Genomic DNA, 20,409 nt, shown 5'->3' on the forward strand with positions numbered 1-20,409 from the left:
TTTGGAGATTGAAGGTTTAGATATCTGAAAATTTTCCAAGCTCCAAATCTTTAAATTTCCAAATCTCTAAGCCTTCAAATCTCCAAATTTTCAAATCTCCCAAACTCCAAATCTCCAAATATCCTAAGCTCCAAATCTCTAAACCATCAAATCTCCAAACCTCCAAATCTCCACCTTTCCTAAGCTCCAAATCTTCAAATCTCCAAACCTCCAAATCTCCAAATTTCTAAACCTTGAAATCTCCAAATCTCCCAAGCTCCAAATATTTAAGTCTCTAAATCTCTAAACCTTGATATCCCCAAACCTTCAAATCTCCAAATCTCTAAACCTTCAAATCTCCAAATCTTTAAATCTCTAAATCTCTAAATCTCTAAATCTCTAAATCTCTAAATCTCTAAATCTCTAAATCTCTAAATCTCTAAATCTCTAAATCTCTAAATCTCTAAATCTCTAAATCTCTAAATCTCTAAATCTCTAAATCTCTAAACCTTGAAATCCCTACACCGCCAAATTTCCAAATTTCCCAAGCTCCAAATATTTAAATCGCTAAATCTCCAAATCTTCATAGGAAATTTGAAGATTTAAAGATTTGGAGATTTCGTGGTTTAGCAATTTGGAAATTTGGAAATTTAGGTACCGAGGAGAATAAGAATTTGAACAACTGGAAATTTAGGAACTTTAGCACTTTGAAATTTCAGAATTGTTCAGTTTAAATATTTAGGTATTTCAGAATTTGAAAATACGGAAATCAGGAAATTTGAAAATTTACAGATTTGCAGCCTAGAGATTTACAAATTCGAAGACCTACATATTTTAAGATTTGGAAATGTTTAAATTTAGAACCGAAGAATTTAAAAATTTGATCATCTAGAAATTTAAGAGTTTCAGAAATAATATTTGAGAATTTGTGAATTTAAAAATTTGAGATTAGAGAATTTAGAAATTTTTGAATTTATAATCTGAGAATTTGGAAGTTGGAGATTAGAGATTTTAGAAATTATGAAATTTTAAATTTCATAATTTAAGATTTGGAGATTTGTATTTTGAAATTTCAAAATATATATATTTTGAATTGAGAGATTTGATAATAAAGAAGATTGAATTTAGCAATGTCGAAATTTCCTTACTATAAATCAAAGTTTGAACTGATTGTAAAATTGTAAAACGAAAGTGTTAAATGATGAACGAATAAAATATCACGCATTTAAATATATAGTACTTCTGTCACTTAAAAATGTGTAACACTCCCAAGAAACATTAACCCGGTTTTGCTTTCCGCGACTGCAATACGTTTCAGAAGAAAACCAAATATGACAGTCTGGTTTATCTCCAACCCCTCTTCTTATAAATCAACCGATCTCGAAAGGGCGAGAGTATACGAATCTCGTCATAAAAGAGAACAGAAGAAAGGGTGATATGAATGAAGTAACGAGAAGAAAAGATCCTGGGCGTCAGAGGTGAGAGAATCCTCTCGTACTTTCCATTTCAAGAGCCTTTTTTATTTATCCCAGAAGAATATGAACGATTTCCGTGTTATACTGCGACTTCGGTTAAAGTTCTTTTTAGGATACTTTACGATTTCTATGTAATTAGTACTCAAACTTTCTTCGTAATTAGGAATACAAATGAAATACATCCACTTTGAGTATGGAAATCTATTAGAATACAGAAGGCTAAATATTCAGTACCAAGAATGTTTCACAAGTTCATGTGTTTCCACAGTTTTAAAGATCGACGAAATTTAGTAAAAGAAACACTCACGTCAGAAAAGTAGACAATGCGTGTAGCGAATCGACGCTAACACAAGCATGTTGTATGATCGTAATCAAGAATCGTGTGGCGTTCACTATACTAACGTTATAAGGGAACACGTTAATATCACAAGTGAAATTCACGAATTTTGGAATTTGGAATTTTGGAATTTTGAGAAATCTTAGAATGTTTACATTTTTGAATTTTCTGATTTTGGACTTTTGAAACTTTGGAAATTTGGAATTTTAGAACCATGGAATTTTGGAACATTCGAATTCTTGAGAATCTTGGAATTTCTGAATTTGATAAATTTGGGAAAGTTGGGGAATTTGGAATATAGAGAATTTGGAATGTAGGGAGTTTCGAGAATTTGAGATTTGGAGAATTTATGAAATTTGTGATTTGGGGAATTTTGAATCTAGGGAATTTGGGATTTGGTGAATTTGAGATTTGGGGAATTCGGGATTTGGGGAATTTGGAATTTGGAGAATTAGGAATTTGGGGAATTCGGAATTTAGGAAATTTGGAATTTGGTATTTGAGAAATTTAGAATTTGGGATTTGGGGAATTTGGGATTTGGGGAAATTGGGATTTGGGGAAATTGGGATTTGGGGGATTTGGGATTTGGAGAATTTGGGATTTGGGGAATTTGGGATTTGGGGAATTTGGGATTTGGGGAATTTGGGATTTGGGGAATTTGGGATTTGGGGAATTTGGGATTTGGGGAATTTGGGATTTGGGGAATTTGGGATTTGGGGAATTTGGGATTTGGGGAATTTGGGATTTGGGGAATTTGGGATTTGGGGAATTTGGGATTTGGGGAATTTGGGATTTGGGGAATTTGGGATTTGGGGAATTTGGGATTTGGGGAATTTGGGACTTGGGGAATTTGGGATTTGAGGAATTTGGGATTTGGGGAATTTGGGACTTGGGGAATTTGAGATTTGGGGAATTTGGGATTTGGGGAATTTGGGATTTGGGGAATTTGGGATTTGGGGAATTTGGGATTTGGGGAATTTGGGATTTGGGGAATTTGGGATTTGGGGAATTTGGGATTTGGGGAATTTGGGATTTGGGGAATTTGGGATTTGGGGAATTTGGGATTTGGGGAATTTAGGAAATTTGGAATTTGGGAAATCTTGAGTCTAGGGAATTTGGGATCTAGTCAATTTGGCGAATTTGGAATTTTTTAGTATTGAAACTTTGGAATTTTGGAGAATCTTGGAATTTTGAAATTTGGGATATTGAAAAGTGGACTTTGGGAATTTTGAAATTGATAATTTAGAAATTCTGAAACTGGAGTATTTGGAATTGGTAATTTCAGAATATTCAATTTTGAAATTTGTAAATTTGGAATTTGGGAAATTGAAAATCTAGTGTTGTAGGGTTGTAGGAATCTGAGGATTTAGGAATATAGGAATAGAAGGATATTGGAATGTAGAGCCATATAGAAGTAGGAATCTAAGGATACAGGGTAAAGGAATTCAGCCAAATTTCTTATTGAATATGGCACAATTAGTGTTTCCATACGAATTCCTTCCAAAAATAGTGTTAAACAGACCTACCTAACTAACACGATTCGTACACATCCCACAATGAAGCTTACTTCCACTTCTTCATATGACTTCACGAAGTCAAATTACCGCTGAACTAAATTACACATCAGTAAGTATTGACGAAACGAATTTCCCATCTCCGGCAAAAGTAGAACAAGTTCCAAATCAATATGATTAACATAATTAAACGTACGCCACGAGATATTTGTCCATTACCTGATTACATGCTTCTCGCAAAAAATAATGACTCGTCATCGTTAAGAAATTAAAATACTTCCGAACGCAGGAAGAAACAAGGAGGAAGAGTACTTGAAGAGTGTTAATTGGATTCAACTCTGTTCCCCTAATTTACCCTCAGCTCTCGCGTGTTTCGGAACAGGGAAACCGCGGCGTATTCAGACAATTTCGTTGGAATTGTTGAAAATTATAAGGAATCTTGCGCCGGCTAAACTTTAAAAACAGACTCCGGTTGTCTTTTTCTTTCGGTAAACAGTCTAGTGAAAAAGGAACATCGAGTGCTCCAAGACTGTTGTCTTCGAGAACTGCAAAGTTCGTACAGGAACAAATATCCAACTTCTGAGAGTTTTAGATTAAAATTTTTGATAAGAATTTTAAATTATAAAACTGTTTTCTTTCCGGAGTTTAGAAATGCTGCGGCTTTTATATAGTTTTATAAATAGAAAATACAATTTTGTGAAATATCTAGCTTACGAGAATTATAGATTAATATTTTTTATAAGAATAATTATAATACTTTTTAAGTAAGACTTTACAGAATTAATAAAAATAAAACCATAATAATTTTTCTATTGAGAACTGCTCATATAAGAACAAATATCTAACACATAAGAATTTAAGATTCATATTTTTAATAAAAATACTTGATTATAAAAATTGATTGAAAACTAGTTTCATAAACTCTGAAGTAAAACTAATACAATATTTTAGGTGCAACATTTGCAATAATTTCATCAAGCATAAAACTTACAATTCCATGTCAACCAAAATACAAAAATTTTGCAATCTCGCAAAAACTTTACGAAAAATTGAATTAATTTAAACAAAATTTAAAAGTATATTCAAGAGGTTGTTATCGACCGAAGCACTCTGAGTACAGGAAACGGAAAACTGACGCATTCAAATACGTCACCGTAGGGTTTAATTTTCTTAAGAAAGCTTTCAAGGAAACGAGTTATGAACAAACAACTTTCACGAAAGGCGTTAATTGACGAAGGAGCTTGTTTTCCCTTTCTGGTCAAGGAAAGGCCAGACGGTACTTGCAACTAATTTTCCAGCCTTTTCAGACGGCAAAGGATTCTCGTTAACGCATATTACTTGCTTGGTGGCTGTGACACGTTAATCAACGTGCTGCTAATCAATTTATACAAAATGATGCCTATGCACCCTTGCAAATGGAATTAGTGAAGTTCGCTGTTTTCGTAATGGTGAATTCCGTATTTGGGAACTTGGAATTTATGCAAATTGGGAACTATCGAAATCTTTGGAATTTGGGAATTTTAGGCGTGGCATTTGGGGAATTTTTTGAACTAATTTTTGGAAATGCAAGTGTTTGAGGATATTGAAATTGGGGAGCCTGAAAATCTAAAATTTGGGATTTGGGGAATTTGGGATTTGGGGAATTTGGAAAATTTTGAATTTGGGGAATTTGGAATTTGGGGATTTGGGATTTGGGGAATTTGGAATTTGGGGAATTTGAGATTTGGGGAATTTGAGATTTGGGGAATTTGAGATTTGAGGAATTTGGGATTTGGGGAATTTGGAATTTGGGAAATTTGGGATTTGGGGAATTTGGGATTTGGGGAATTTGAGATTTGGGGAATTTGAGATTTGAGGAATTTGGGATTTGGGAAATTTGGGATTTTGGGAATTTGAGGAATTTGGGAAATTTGGAATTTGAGGAATTTGGGATTTGGGGAATTTGGAAAATTTTGAATTTGGGGAATTTGGAATTTGGGGATTTGGGATTTGGGGAATTTGGAATTTGGGGAATTTGAGATTTGGGGAATTTGAGATTTGGGGAATTTGAGATTTGAGGAATTTGGGATTTGGGGAATTTGGAATTTGGGAAATTTGGGATTTGGGGAATTTGGGATTTGGGGAATTTGAGATTTGGGGAATTTGAGATTTGAGGAATTTGGGATTTGGGGAATTTGGGATTTGGGAAATTTGGGATTTTGGGAATTTGGGGAATTTGGGAAATTTGGAATTTGAGGAATTTGGAATTTGGGGAATTTGGGATTTGGGAAATTTGGAATTTGGGAAATTTGGAATTTTGGGAATTTGGGGAATTTGGAAAATTTGGAAAATTTGGAATTTGGGATTTGGGGAATTTGGGATTTGGGGAATTTGGGATTTGGGGAATTTGAGATTTGGAGAATTTGAGATTTGAGGAATTTGGGATTTCGGAAATTTGGAATTTGGGAAATTTGGGATTTTGGGAATTTGGGGAATTTGGGGAATTTGGGGAATTTGGGATTTGGGGAACTTGGGATTTGGGGAATTTGGGATTTAGAGAATTTGGAATCTGGAGAATTTTGAAATTTTAGAAATTTTATTCACAACGTTTGGAAAGCTTTTGATCCCGAAATTTGGAAATACGAGTGTTTGGAGATATTGGAACCTCGATGCTTGGAAATTTGGTATTTTATGAATTTTGAATTTATGGGTATTAAACAATTTTCGATGCGTGTAACTTTTTAACCTTTAGCAAATTTTAAGAATTTCAATTAAGTAAAAAGTTTCCAAAATTTTGAAACAATTTTATTGTTCCTAAGAAAATTCCTAATTTGATGTCCAGGTTCTCTTAAAATCCGCCTTTATACATATACAATATTTATGCGACGCACTGTACAACACAAAAGTGCAGAGAAGCGACACGTTGACATTTTCCCTCGTTTCGTTCGTTGGTGAAAGAAAACATCCCTTAAAGTCTCAAAGGCATCGCCCTCCGAGATGTTCCAACAAAGACGCGAAAGATACCTATCCGTTCAAGTGTTAACGTTAATTAAACAAAGTCTCGTAGAAAAGGTCTGGCTCGAATCATGTCGAGTTGCACCGAAGGAGACTGATTAAACAAAACTGACCCTCGATCCGCACAGAGTAGCAGACATTTTGCAGAATTTAATTCGTCCAACTGTGTTTGTAGTGTATGTTAAGGCAGGGCCGTAGGGCATCCTGGATGCACCCTCGACCCTAGAAGCTAGCAAGTACCGGGTGGCACACAAAAGGTGCAGCTAAGAGTCATATTGTTTATTACAGGTCGCCTGAAGGCAAGTCTGAGTGGTAGTCTCGACGTGCACTCCTTGTATTGTCTTCCAGGTCAGCCTCGAGATATACGGCCTGCCCTCCTTCAGGTTCATCGTTTTCGAGGATCTCTTCCGTGAAAATCTACGTTTCCATGTCAATTTTTTCTTGGAATCTGCTCCACGTGTGAGTGGAATTCTTTAGCCTTCACGTTCCATAAATTCAGAGGGTCATCAATGTGAAATTAATACATTTTCAAATTCCCGAGTCTTCATATTTTGTCATATTTTAATTTGCAACCTTACCAATATTTAATCTACTAAGTTGGAAATTAAGGAATTTGTAATTTTAGGAATTTGGAATTGGGAATTTGGGGAATTTCGAATTTAGGGAATTTGGGGAATTTGAAATTTAGGGAATTTGGGGAATTTAGAATTCGAGGAATTTGTAATTTTGAATTTGGGAATTTGGAATTTAGGGACTTTGGAATTTGGGAATTTGGAATTTAGGGACTTTGGAATTTGGGAATTTGGAATCTAGGGAATTTGGAATTTGGAGAATTTGGAATTTAGGGAATTGGGAATTTTGAGAATTTGGAATCTAGGGAATTTGGAATTTGGAATTTGGAGAATCTGGGGAATTAGGGAAATTTGTGATTTGGGGGATTTAGTGAAATTGGGGAATTTGGAGAATCTGGGGACTTAGGGGAATTAGGGGTATTGGGGGAATTAGAGAAATTTGTAATTTGGGGATTTTGGAATATAGGGAATTTGAAATTTGGGAATTTGGGAATTTGGGAATTTGGGAATTTGGGAATTTGGAATCTAGGGAATTTGGAATTTCGAGAATCTGGGGAATTAGGGAAATTTGTAATTTGGGGAATTTAGTGAAATTGCGGAATTTGGAATTTGGAGAATCTGGGGACTTAGGGGAATTAGGGGTATTGGGGGAATTAGAGAAATTTGTAATTTGGGGAATTTGGAATATAGGGAATTTGGAATTTGGGAATGTGGGAATTTGGAATCTGGGGAATTTGGAATTTCGAGAATCTGGGGAATTAGGGAAATTTGTAATTTGGGGAATTTGGAATCTCGGGAATTTGGAATTTAGGGAATATGGAATTTAGAGAATTTGGAATCTAGGGAATTTGGAATTTGGGGAATTTCGAATTTTGGGAAATTCTAATTTGAAATTTGGAAAATCTGAGGAATAAGGGGAATGAGGGAAATTTGAAATTTGTAGAATTTGGTATAAATATTTATATCGAAATTCTATATGTTCTAAATTTCTAATTTTTAGCACATTAAGTTTTTCATTTTCATATCTTCCAGATTAATTATTTTTCACTATTTCAATTCCAAAATTCCAAGTTCGCAGCTAAGTTCAAGATACTGGAAATAGGTCTCCAAATTCTAAAACTTCATATACTTTCAAATGTTCATATTCTTCAGTATTCTAATCAACAACTTACATATAGGTCAATCATAAATTATTACGTTATTCCTTTATTTCATTAATTCAGATTTCGTGTCCATAAAAAGTAGTGCAATTTCCACTAAGAAATTTACGAATCGGTTATTTGATCACTTCGGTAGTTCAGTAAATATTTAACGAACAAGTAATTTCGTGTTACAAAGAACGTGTTTATGCGAGAATAAATAAATCTATCGAAGTGGACAGTTAAAGTTGTGTCACAAGGTAAGATAATTATTCGAAGCAAATTGCAGCGAACGGGCCAGACCAGTGAGAGGTGATACGAAGTAATTTGTGAAACTTTAGTCTAGTTAGTAAGAGGTGAGGAAATAGGAAGGTAATGGAGAACATGGTAGGGACTTGCTCAAACTTCACCATGTAATTCCAAAAGCATAACATCCGATCGATGTTGTCGACTTTTAATTGGCGATGTTTCAACTTGAAATACAATCTCTGCGTTTGGGAGTTTGGGTCTATCAGATGTTCAGATTTTAGAATTACGCTACATTTGTTCAATGAGGCTATCAAATCTTTGAAATTTGCGGGACTGAGGTTTTATAACTTTTGAAATATACGATTTTAAGATTTAGATAAGTTGGTAATTTGGAATTTTGAAATTCCGGTTCTGGAAGTCAGAATTTTCGAATTTTGGGAATTTGGGGAATTTCGAATTTTGGGGATTTAGGGAATTTAGGGAAATTGGGGAATTTTGGGAATCTGGGGAATTTAGAATTTGGGGGATTTGGGGAATTTGGAATTTAGGGAATTTGGGGAATTTTGAGAATCTGGGGAATTTGGGGGATTTAGGATTTGGGGAATTTGGAGATCTAGGGATCTAAGGATCTAGGGATGTAGGAACCTAGGAATCTAGGAATTTTGGGATATAGAGATCTTAAAATCTAAAAATTAAGGAATTTAGACTTTAGAAATCTAGTAATCTTAAAATTTAGAAATTTAGAAATTTAGTAATTGAAGAAAAATTTAAGAATCCAGAGACCTTGGTATTTAAGAATTTAGTAGTTCCGAAATGTGAAAACATTAAAACTTTGCAATTCTATAGTTTCAAAATTTCCTAATATCGAAATTTGAAAACATAGAAATATAAGAATCTAGAAATTCAAGATCCTACGAATCATAAATTATAACTCTAGACCGTTATAACATTCCTCTTTTATTCTTCCAAATAGTTCATGTTGAAGTTCATCAGTACAAATCTGCAATAGCCTGTATATCGCCGAATATACTCGAAGAATAATCAAACGTACCTTGATTACAAAATACTTAGCACCGCTTCACAATTAAAACTAGTCAAAACGGAGATACGAGAATCCACCATAACGAACGTGCAAAATGGAAACCGAAGAGACGACACTTTATTCGACGACAGACGAAAAAGGGGTTCGAAGGACGTCTTCTTCGAAGGGTCGCAACAATACCGGCTTTCTGGTGCCAAATATTAACTGAGAGATCGACTCCAAAGGACTCATGGATCCGTAAAAATTATCCTTCTCCCTTGCAGGTTGGAAGGATTTTAATTTCCCCTCTGGACGCATAAAGCCGTGTCGAGTGAAAAGAAAGGTGTTCGGGAGTAAACAAATGTCGTAGTGTGAAAATGTTCCTCGATTCATAATTCTTTCTTTCGGAACAGAGGTTTCAGTTCTGACAATTTCTTTTACTACTGAAATTTATTTTCGTACTAAATGTGGTGAGCCACCCTGTATTTTTATTTCATTATTTTCTTATATTTTTATCTTATTTCTATTTCAATTTTGTTATATTTTATTATGTTACATTCTACTTTCCATAATTATTTTTATTTCAATATTGAAAATAAATGTGTTCGATATATTAGCCCTTGCAGTAAACTTAAAATTAAACTACGTTAAAAATTATAAGGTAATGGATGCAATATACAAAATTTGAGGAACTAGAGTTGATCACAATGGCAATTAACTAATACATATATAGTTACATAAGCATATCGATAGTTCCACCGAACATATGTACGTTTAAGCAATCGTCCGTCAGGAAGTTCCCTAGATTAAAATAGTTTCACCCTTATTCATCGGGATCGAAACCGTCATATGGTTCGCTAAACCGTATTTCCTGTGCGAGCTTCACATAATTTACAAACCGCCGATCGTTGAACGCCATCCGATATCGGAATTGCATTTAACTGCTTCCGAGTTTCAACTAACCACCGAATGGAAGAATATTATATATTAAGTGTTAGCTGATTACGTTTCATGATTATACCCCTGATTATGAAACTGGTTAATTGCGTATTTTCCTTTTCGATATTTCAAAGTTCGAGTCTGAGCAAGTTTAATATTTTGTATAATAAAATATTTCACATTGACAAATATTTTAAAACTTTCTGTAAAGTAAAAAATGTTGGTGAAATTTTGTGCGAAACTTTTGTGTGTGCCGCGATTTGTTTTACACCGTCTTACAAAATTTATGCTGGGAAAATGGAAAACTGTGATTGCTTTCAACATTTTCCAAACTCAAACTTTTTCATAAATTGTTATTGCTTCTTTTTTATTGTACATTAAGGCTCTTTATATTAGTATTATTAAATTAAGTATTAGGAACTTATTTTCATATTTGTCAACATGTGATGGGTGACGTGATAGTGTATACAAAAGGTATAATAGATAATATACATATGTAAGTACATGTGTATAATGCTGTACACATATACTAAGTATGTGAGTAAAATAGACCATACATGAGTATCCAATAAAATGTGGAATAGATCATATACGAGTATCTAATAGCATATGTAACAAGATCATATGTAAGTATGTAATAGGCTATAATAATAGATTGTATATGACTATATAATAGTATGCAACAGATTATATGTATACGATTATCTAATGCAGTACATAAGAAATTATACCTGAATACACAACAGAGCATATAAGAGATCACATATGAGCAATGTTCATATGTGACCCTGACTACAAAACTGCTCCAACTCATACATTTTGCCTTTCAATATTTCAAAGTTTGAGTCCTGAGTAGAATACTTTTATACCGTATAATAAAATATTTCAGACAACATTCTTGTAAAGTAAGAATTTTAGTGAAATTTTGTAACTTATAAACAAATGTGATTTTTCAAGCTTTAACCGTGTTACATTTTCAAAATTGATAGAATGTCTTGAAAATAACTTGTAATATAAAAAACTAATTTTATTAGAAACTGTACGTTGGAAACAAAAATGTTCATTTATATTTTATAACTATCTAAGTAATTAACTTTTATTATTGATGGTTATCTTCCCCTTCGGAAATGGAATTTTGAATTTGGAATTAAAATATTCATGAAAGATTGGCGGGATGTGGGTACTGAATTCATGATATCTTTATACTTTTTCGTTGTCGGTCTATTAGTTGTATATAATGAAAGGGATTTTGTATATTTTTGCCGTTTCTTTTGGATAAAAGATCTGAAACATGGAATTCGGCATTGTTTGAAAAGGTTTTGTAAAACATCTTACAAGGAGCATTTTTCAAAAACATCTATTGTATTTTCAACCAAGAGACAGATACTCCCTCGGTATTTTTTACTCTTGTACTTGCTTTTGCAGATGTTCTACTGTAATAGAATCTTGCGCAGTTCTACTGAAAATGCATTCTTTTTCTATATAGTGCTATTAGTTGATAATAATTCTCAATGATGTATAAGTTATATGTATTATCTGTAGTTTGTGCATTTGTACTGCATATATGCATTTGTACTGCACAAATTACAAACTCACTCGGACACAACTGACTTAGTTCTGTCATAATTATTTTTCCTAAATTCCTTAGCATACAAAGTTATCAATTGCATAGTAACTTTAAATAATTTGTTATTAAGTAATAATTCAACGAGGTAAAATTCTAATTTACAAACGATTCTTAACACTAACACTGCACATACAGTAACCTTTCAATAAAGAATCTAAAACCCCATATTAATACAACAATTTATGCTTCTTTCTCCGGTCGGTAAAGTCGGTAAAGTTTGACGATAAAAAACCTGTATACTAAAGTGATTAACCGATAACAATAACTTAAATGTAGTTAGCGAATCGTGACTGCAAACTGATTGTAGCGTGAAAATTTCGTGGGGGTGCAGAGAAGTACAACGAATAGCACCAGCAACAAAATCTAGATAATAATAGAAAGTGGGGAGGTTAACTACTACGAGCATTCGTCCACGATTTATTAGGTTCTCGTGGCTACAGTTGCTGCGGCTCGCGTAACGAGTTTATTAAATATTTCATTTTATCTTGAAACGGGTAAAATTGAACTGACACGACGTGCAAAAGGCGCGATAAAGGCTTGAGGAAGACTATGAGAAAACGAAAGGAAATGGAAAAAGGAAGTGTTCGTATAAAAATCTGGAAGAAGCGAAAGATTTGGCAAATTAATTTATAAATGTGGAATGGTAAGACAAAAGATGGAAGATAAAAGGTAGAAGACAAAAAATACAAAATAAAAAATACAGGATAAAAGCTACAAGATAAAAGATACAAGTTAAAAGATACAAGATAAAAGATAGAAGTTGAAAGATTCAAGTTAAAAGGTACAAGGTAATAGATACAAGTTAAAAGGTACAAGTTAAAAGATACAAGTTAAAGGGTACAAGATAAAAGATAGAAGATAAAAGATAGAAGATAAAAAGGTAGAAATAAAAATACTATTTAATAGAATTTTCAACTACTACAAAGTGGTTATTAATCTTCAAAGCACCAGCAAAATCTATTTCAAAGTTGTAGCAAACTCACCCCACAAATATACCAAAATACAAAATAACGAAAAAAGAAATAACAAAATTAAATAAAAACGCAAAGAAGAGTAAAGAACGCGCAAAGGAAACAAAAAGCGAAAGAATTAACATGAAACGATAAACGAAACCAAATACAAGTATCAATCGGTAAAATCAAACAACACGTGAACATAATAAGCATACAAAATGGGGTAGGTGAAAAAGTGTCACCGTAACGGGAGATGAAACGTGGCGGGTAAAATTGGCTCAAAAAAGCGAAAAATAGAAAAGGGAAGGTGCAACCCTTTCATAATTCGATTCAGGGTGCCAACCCTTGGTTTTTTGTCTGTCTGTCTGTGTTTGGTGCTCTGTTTCGGTCACCACAACACGATGTGTGTACAATACACGTGTGTCGCGTCAGATTCGTGATTACGATTTCGTACTCTCTCACGAGTTTATTAAATGGTTCGCTCGCTCGTGAATAATTCCGCGTAAAAGAAGAACTGGCAGGCTAACAGGAGGGATATAATCCAGGGGACGAATTAATCGATATCTCGCATGATACTGAATCATCGTATGTACTCTCTTTTTCTATATTCGTTTTTAATTTATTTTATTGTTGAATTGATATTTGGACACTGTGGCATTCTGCATAGAAGTTAATTTAGATGTGTTATTTTGCGGCTAGGTGAATCGCAGATTAAACTTTAGTGATCGAAAGATGACTTACTCATCATTCGATTTCATATAAAAACTTGAAATAGGTATTTTTTAACTAAATGCGAAATTTGGGATTTGGGGAATTTTGGATTTGGGAAATTTGGGATTTGGGGAATTTGGGATTTGGGAAATTTGGGATTTGGGAAATTTGGGATTTGGGAAATTTGGGATTTAGGGAATTTGGGATTTAGGGAATTTGGGATTTAGAGAATTTGGGATTTGGGGAATTTGGGATTTGAAGAATTTGGGATTTGGAGAATTTGGGATTTGGAGAATTTGGGATTTGGGAAATTTGGAATTGGGAATTTAGAGGATTTGGGGAATTTAGGGAATTTGAAATTTGGGGGATTTGAAGAACTTGGAATTTGGGGAATTTGGAATTTAGGGAATTTGAAATTTGGGGAATTTGGAATTTGGAATTTAGGGAATTTGGGGAATTTGGAGAATTTGAAAAATGGGAAATCATAGTGAAAAAAAAATATTTGAAATCAACAATAAAAAAATGTTTATAATCAACAAGTTTAGAGCCTACAAGTTTGATGAATACTTTCGATCAAACTTTTCGACTTGTAAGTTCTAAAACTGTCTATAAACATCTTCAAGTATAAATAGTTGAGAATACATCAACAACCTTTTGCAATAATATTTAGTTAAATGTATCATTTTAAGCAAAATGTCTTATCATTTGCACGTCTCAATATTTGGACAATGATAAACGTTCTACCAGCTAGCAATACTTAAACCATTTTAAATGATTCTATATATAAACAAAATAATTTCTTAATTTTTTTGTAGTTGGGTCCGTCAGAGTTAATGGCTGCGTTAAGACACATAAGGAAGATGAAATATTGATTAAATCTTGAAGGTAAGTAACCTTGATTATAATTAGTATTAAACTTCAGAGCAAGGAATATAATTTTGAGTTATATCTACACTTTAATGTGACACGATCCTCTAAGTCACAATACTCTCAGAGTAAATAATTTTAAAAAAGTAGAATTAACAAATATTGAATTGTTACATCAATAGTGAACATTCAATAACTTAGTCACCGAACAAATTAATTGCTTCTGGGAACATTGGAGTAAGGTGCTTCCCCAATACATAATTGTGTATCTTGCAATCTATGAAGCGTACATTGTACCCGACACTGTGATAGATTGATGCGTAAACTAGTTAAGTATAGTTAAACCAAAGGAGAATAATTATTAATGCAGCGCAGAATCTATCGAATATTCAGAGTCAGCCGTTAATTATTGTTCGAATATACCTAACGACATGAACGTGGGCAAAATTCTCTAATTTGATCGCTATAGTATTATTCAAATTGAGTTTATTTTCAAAATTGCATATGTCTTTATTAAATTGAGATATTTCCCAATTTAAGCTGCTCAAATTCGTTTTTTGTAACGAAACTACATTCATTATCGAGAAAATTGAATTTTAACATTTCTTGAGTATTTGTGAAGAATATTGTTTACGATGTTAAAAATGACAAAAGTAATAAATCGTTTGTTAATTTTATAATTGGTACATAATATAAACATACCATGTCTGAAAAAATCTGTATGTATACTTAACACGTTAAATGTATTATACGTTACGTACTTCATATTCTCTAGTAAAATTATTTTTATCGCATTGAATCATGACGATGAAATGTGATTGTCTCATCAGATATACACAGAAGTAGAGTACGCTCCTCAGTTGCCATAAATGCATGATTATTAAAAACATCACACTTGGAAGATGACGGTAACCACTTCTAACCATATCTTTCTCACGTTGCATACAAACTGTTACCACGATTCTATACTACAATTACCGATGTCAACCCGCGAGTTGACGCGTGAAGAGGCTGAACGTGTTTAAAATAGCTACGACTCTAATTGGTCAGAGTTAAAAAATGGACACCTCACATGTATTTTCGGCGGTACTATTGGTCACAATTGAGTCAAAGAACAAGAACAGTAGGCAAACGTTTCAAGTGGTTACCTCGAACGTCACATAGGGATTGTTCAAGGTGGGGTAGGCTTCCCTCAAGCCTGAGTCGGTCTACGCGCCAGGAGCAGGGTTGTATACAGTACATACCGTAGTCAACCAAGAAATTGGCACGTAGGAGGCTGACCAGGTGTTTGGAAGGACTATGGCCCTAATTGGTCAGAATAGAAAAATGGACACCTCACACGTATTTTCGGCGGCAGTATTGGTTTGGGCCAATTAGGCAATGACAGACAAACGTCTCGAGGGATAGTGCGAATCGCAGTTCTTATTCTTATTTTCCGAATCGTATGCAACGCAAGTATGATTGTAAATCTTCCTAGTGTAATATCATTTGTATTCATGACAGCTGACATCTACTTCTGTCAGTTTTTGGAAAGCCCCCCTTAACGACAGCGTATTATTTCAGCGCAGATCCCCGTTCCAGCTATCTGTCGTCATTTTTGGCCTCGATTATTTCTCCGGCGATACAATCTTGGCAGAGACCCCTCGTTGGAATCCGAAACAGAGTAGAGCAAACTTTCGCGCTGTTATCAATCCTCCAAGAGAAAAGATCCGAGTCCCAGGGCGACAGTAGTGCGTGTAATTTCGAGGGTTGTGTTTTTCTTAAGTTCCGTGGAAGCTGTCGAGAGATAACGTTTGTGTAAATATGAACGCCGTAAAGAGAATTCGTGAAAGAGGGTACGAATGAAGGTGGCGGCACCGAAAAGGGAAGCCGAGAGAACTGCCGGGTATGCCTTTGGCCCAGGAATAATATTGTCAGTTTTCTGAGTACGCTGTTACCCCCCATTATACCGTACATGTGTGTACATAACGTTCCATTAAATAACTACAGCTGCGTATCTTCGATAAACAGCTCACGTTTTCTGCGAATGTACTTCAATTATATTGTGTGGAACGTTTCAAAATTTTATGATCATGCACCTGACTTTGTATGGTAGAAATGGACAGACAAATGTAATCGTAAAATTGTATTTCTTAGTAAGGAGGTGTTTATATCACGAATCTTATCTATGTAATCAAAATCTTAGTATATATTGTTTTATTGTACATTTCTTATCGTAAATGTCTTTTCAACGTCTCAATACCTAATCTCTAGGTATAGTAATTATTCTAGCAATAGTAATCTCTTCTTATAGTTTGAAATTCCTAGGTCCCCAAATTCCTGAGGACTTTAATCCTAAATTTTCGAATTCTTAGACCTCCAAATTTCTATTTAATTAAATCACTTGATTTCTAACTCTCCAAGTTACTTCATTAAATCACCAAGCTCCTACGATTAAAGTCCCTAAAATCCCTATAACCTCATCCGTAAATTTCCAAATCCTCCAAAAACTGAAGATCTCAAAATGTAAAGAATCCAAAGCCGAAAATTGTCAAAATGGCAGAAATCCAAATCCCTAAATACCCAAATGTACCTATCTCCTTTCTACTCCCCCTATTTCTCAAATTCCAGGTCCTTAAAAATCAACGTTCTCCCTCAACATGCATTCTTTTCCAGATTTCGCAGGCAGACGTACAATGTCCCGAATAAACAGAAGCCCAGAATTTATAGCACGTAACTCAATTTCAAAGCGATCCAGCCGTTCTAAATGTACTGGTTGTATGCGAGTAGATTCAGCACCACAGAAATTCCATATCATAAGGGGGTAAGAATATATTATAACAATTTTCTCTGTTAACAGGAGACGACGTTGTTCCATAGCCCTGTCACCTTGCCGTTCAACGTCTCCAAGGATCCTCCGTCGTGGAAAAACAAGGGGATGACGAATGAGAGGGCGATAACAAGAATCGTGGGAGTTCATTTCATCGTTCTGCACTAGGGTTGGATAAAAAATTTTGTCGACATCGCGACACCATAAATTTTAAGAGATGGATATATTTCTTTTCCGCGTTGCTCCGGTGGATTACGTCGTTATTTATGAAGGATGCATACTTTTGAATGTATAATTTTTTTTAACGTATTCGGGTATTTATTGGTGAATGTAGGATGTTGTAGAAAGTTCTTATTTGAATATGTGTGGGGAGGTATAACAAACAATTTTGGAAAAGACAGGTTTATTGGATAGCTTATTAATTTTGGCTAATTTTCGTTATTTAAGCAGTAACTTTGTTAATTTATAGTAAGTACCACATTTGCTAATTTACGTTATTACCTTTGTTAATTGATATTTAGTATCACTTCTGCTTATTTAATTATTATATTTGTTAACTTACTTTTGGAGCTGTAAATACTTCGATAAACACCTTGACCAAAAGGGAATATACATGTCTAACAGGGAGTTAAAGTGTGAGAACATTTCTTTTGAGACAACCTGTAAATTTGAAAACTTAAAAATTTTAGAATTATAGAAGCCAATTTGTAAATTTAAAAATTTAGAAGTTAGAAATTTACAAATTCTATTCTAACATTTATAAATTTGAATTAAAATTGCTATTACAATTTTAGTCAAAATTAACATAAACTCTTAATATAATCTAAGTGTCCACGATAATTTAATTGCACCTACATTTCTGATAATAGCAAAATTTTTCAAGTTTACCAAATCCCAGCAGATCAAAAAAATTATCCGGAGGAACTTGATACCGTTTGAAGTTTTAATATTTATAAATGAACTATAGAGTAATTGTACAACACTGATATGTTTCTACATATTTTTGATGATGTTCCAAACTGAATTGCGTGTCTATACGATGTTGTTCCGAACTGAACAATATCCATGCATCCGATGTTCCGAAGTGAACCTCTATTTCGCGTCTGTCTTCCCGATTGCTTATTCACAAGATGAGGGCTCGGTGAGCCGTACAATTTTTACGAACAAGTCTGAGGGAAACGGTTCCTGATTTCTATTGGGTACACAAATTCGGGAGGAAATGAAAACCCGAGTGACTGCGGTATTCCCCAAAAAGCGACCGTAGCTATTAATAAAAGCAACATCCTGAAACTGCAAATAAAGGTTCCACTACTGAGATCAAGGGTTCCGACAAGCAGATGTTAAAATACAAAAATGTTCGATATGTCACGTCCTCAATAAAGAAAACAGTTTTTTAAAAAGAAATGATTTGTCGTTGAAAATACTTCAACGATAAATACCACCTTTTAGTTATCAATCATTTATACAATTTCGGGATTAACACTCCTGAACACAGATACTTAAATCAGTAAACAAATCGCTGAAACTGTTGCTTCGCGTATTTCTATTAGTTGTCGCACCGCTGAGCATCCGCTCTATACATTCCTAATATGCTGATTCCTTGCGTATATGAATCCACATTGTCAGCGTCTGTGACAGATAGCATGTGACTTCTTAGGTATCATTGTTGCTACTAGTTAGCGACAGAGAACTTTAGTCAATAGCAAACCTATTGATTTGAACCTGTATAAAGTGTCTGAAAAAACTAAAAGCGGTATATCATCGTATCGATAAAAACTTGAATCTAATCCTCTCGCTATGGTATTGCATTCCAAAAACACCGCTGGAACATTCGTATCTATCAATCGACATGTCGGGTTATGTGCCTTCAGCGATACGCGGTTAAAATGATCTTAACGTTCGTGGAATGTCACTCGTAAAGATTCGTGACATGAATGATCCACTATTGACGAATGAATGAGTACGTTCGCTCGTAAAGAACATTCGGCTGCCTCGCGAAAGATACATCATGAAATTGGTACGTGAAAATACGACATGACGATGTTAGTTCAGTGACGGACGGAGCAGAGATCTGCAATGTTCGTCCAAGGCGACTTCATAAATCGGAAAGGGTTTAATTTTTATATAAAATGAGGTAATGAATGCGACATGGTATGATTGCAATTTTCTATAATTAACCCTTTTACTATGGTACTGTATATTAATATTGCTTTATTATTAATAACCTATTGCGTCAATAAAAACTTGAATCTAATCCTGTCGCTAACATATTCTCTACTTTCGAAATACCTTAGAATTAATTTACTCCCAAAGGTATAGTGTTACACGCTTATAAATTGAAACGTGGTGCCTAGTAGTATTGCCGTAAAAAATATTAAAAATGCATTGCAGCTTAAACCAAAGCCCCAGCTAAACAGCTCTCTCCGAAGTTAAAGAAAACCACCCCTTTTTTCTTGCTAATCCTCCGCCCTACATTTTTTATCAATACGCGTAAGAATACTCGGTTCTACAAGGTTGAAAGGGAAGTTTTAATTCTTCTTCTTGTTCGTTTGCTGACACGATTCTCAATCAGTTCAGCAGTGGAAGTTCGAAATGAATTCAACACTTGGCGTCAATTGTGTACACACGGCAGAAATGGAAAACGGCTCGACTGTCGTCGTCAGTGGTACGAAAAGCGATTTGAAATTAACGGGATTCTACTTGAACGGCGAACGAATAATGCCGAATTCACCGACAGAAGAGATAATAACCGCGCAAAGACGAGAGAGCGAGATGAAATCCCTTAATAGAGAAGACAGAACGTAGAACCGGTCCTGGCATTTCGCGTTAAGACCGTTGAAAATTTCGCCCCGTGCTTCTGAATAATTTGAAACTCATCCTCGCGACGCAAATGCACCGGCAATTTCGAGATATTTGATGTCAGAATCGAACAAATCGAGGGTAAAATTGGCCCGACGAGTCGAGGAGATATCGTCCGGTTAAATATCGCGTCTTGGTGTCGTGCTTTTGTCGTTCCGAAGTCGATAGCAATTAATCAAGCATCTCACCTCTGCAAACTTCGATGCAAGATAAATTCAGAGGTTCGAGCACTGAAGTTTGAAAATTTGTTGATCCTCAAATGTAATAAATATTGTATTTGTAATATGACTATTTTTTGAGTAATAGGAATTAAGAATACGTGAAGAATACAGTTTTAATAATGGGGTTTGCAAAATTAGGGATT

At 34.4% G+C, this 20,409-nt stretch overlaps 1 protein-coding gene and 1 long non-coding RNA gene across 7 annotated transcripts in view; one reads left to right on the forward strand and one right to left on the reverse strand.

The window, feature by feature from the left end:
* LOC143265432 (uncharacterized) overlaps positions 1-19,374 on the forward strand; it is a 222,286-nt gene extending 202,912 nt beyond the window's left edge. Inside the window, exons 2-3 of the long non-coding RNA XR_013039977.1 lie at positions 14,326-14,395; positions 17,217-19,374. This is a non-coding gene — a long non-coding RNA (uncharacterized LOC143265432). The remainder of the gene's footprint in view (positions 1-14,325; positions 14,396-17,216) is intronic.
* The window catches only part of Mp (collagen XV/XVIII-type protein multiplexin), a 582,981-nt gene that overhangs the window by 496,986 nt on the left and 65,586 nt on the right, over positions 1-20,409 (reverse strand). The window lies entirely within an intron of this gene.

Source organism: Megachile rotundata, chromosome 11 (assembly GCF_050947335.1).
Source record: "Megachile rotundata isolate GNS110a chromosome 11, iyMegRotu1, whole genome shotgun sequence".
Taxonomy (NCBI): domain Eukaryota; kingdom Metazoa; phylum Arthropoda; class Insecta; order Hymenoptera; family Megachilidae; genus Megachile; species Megachile rotundata.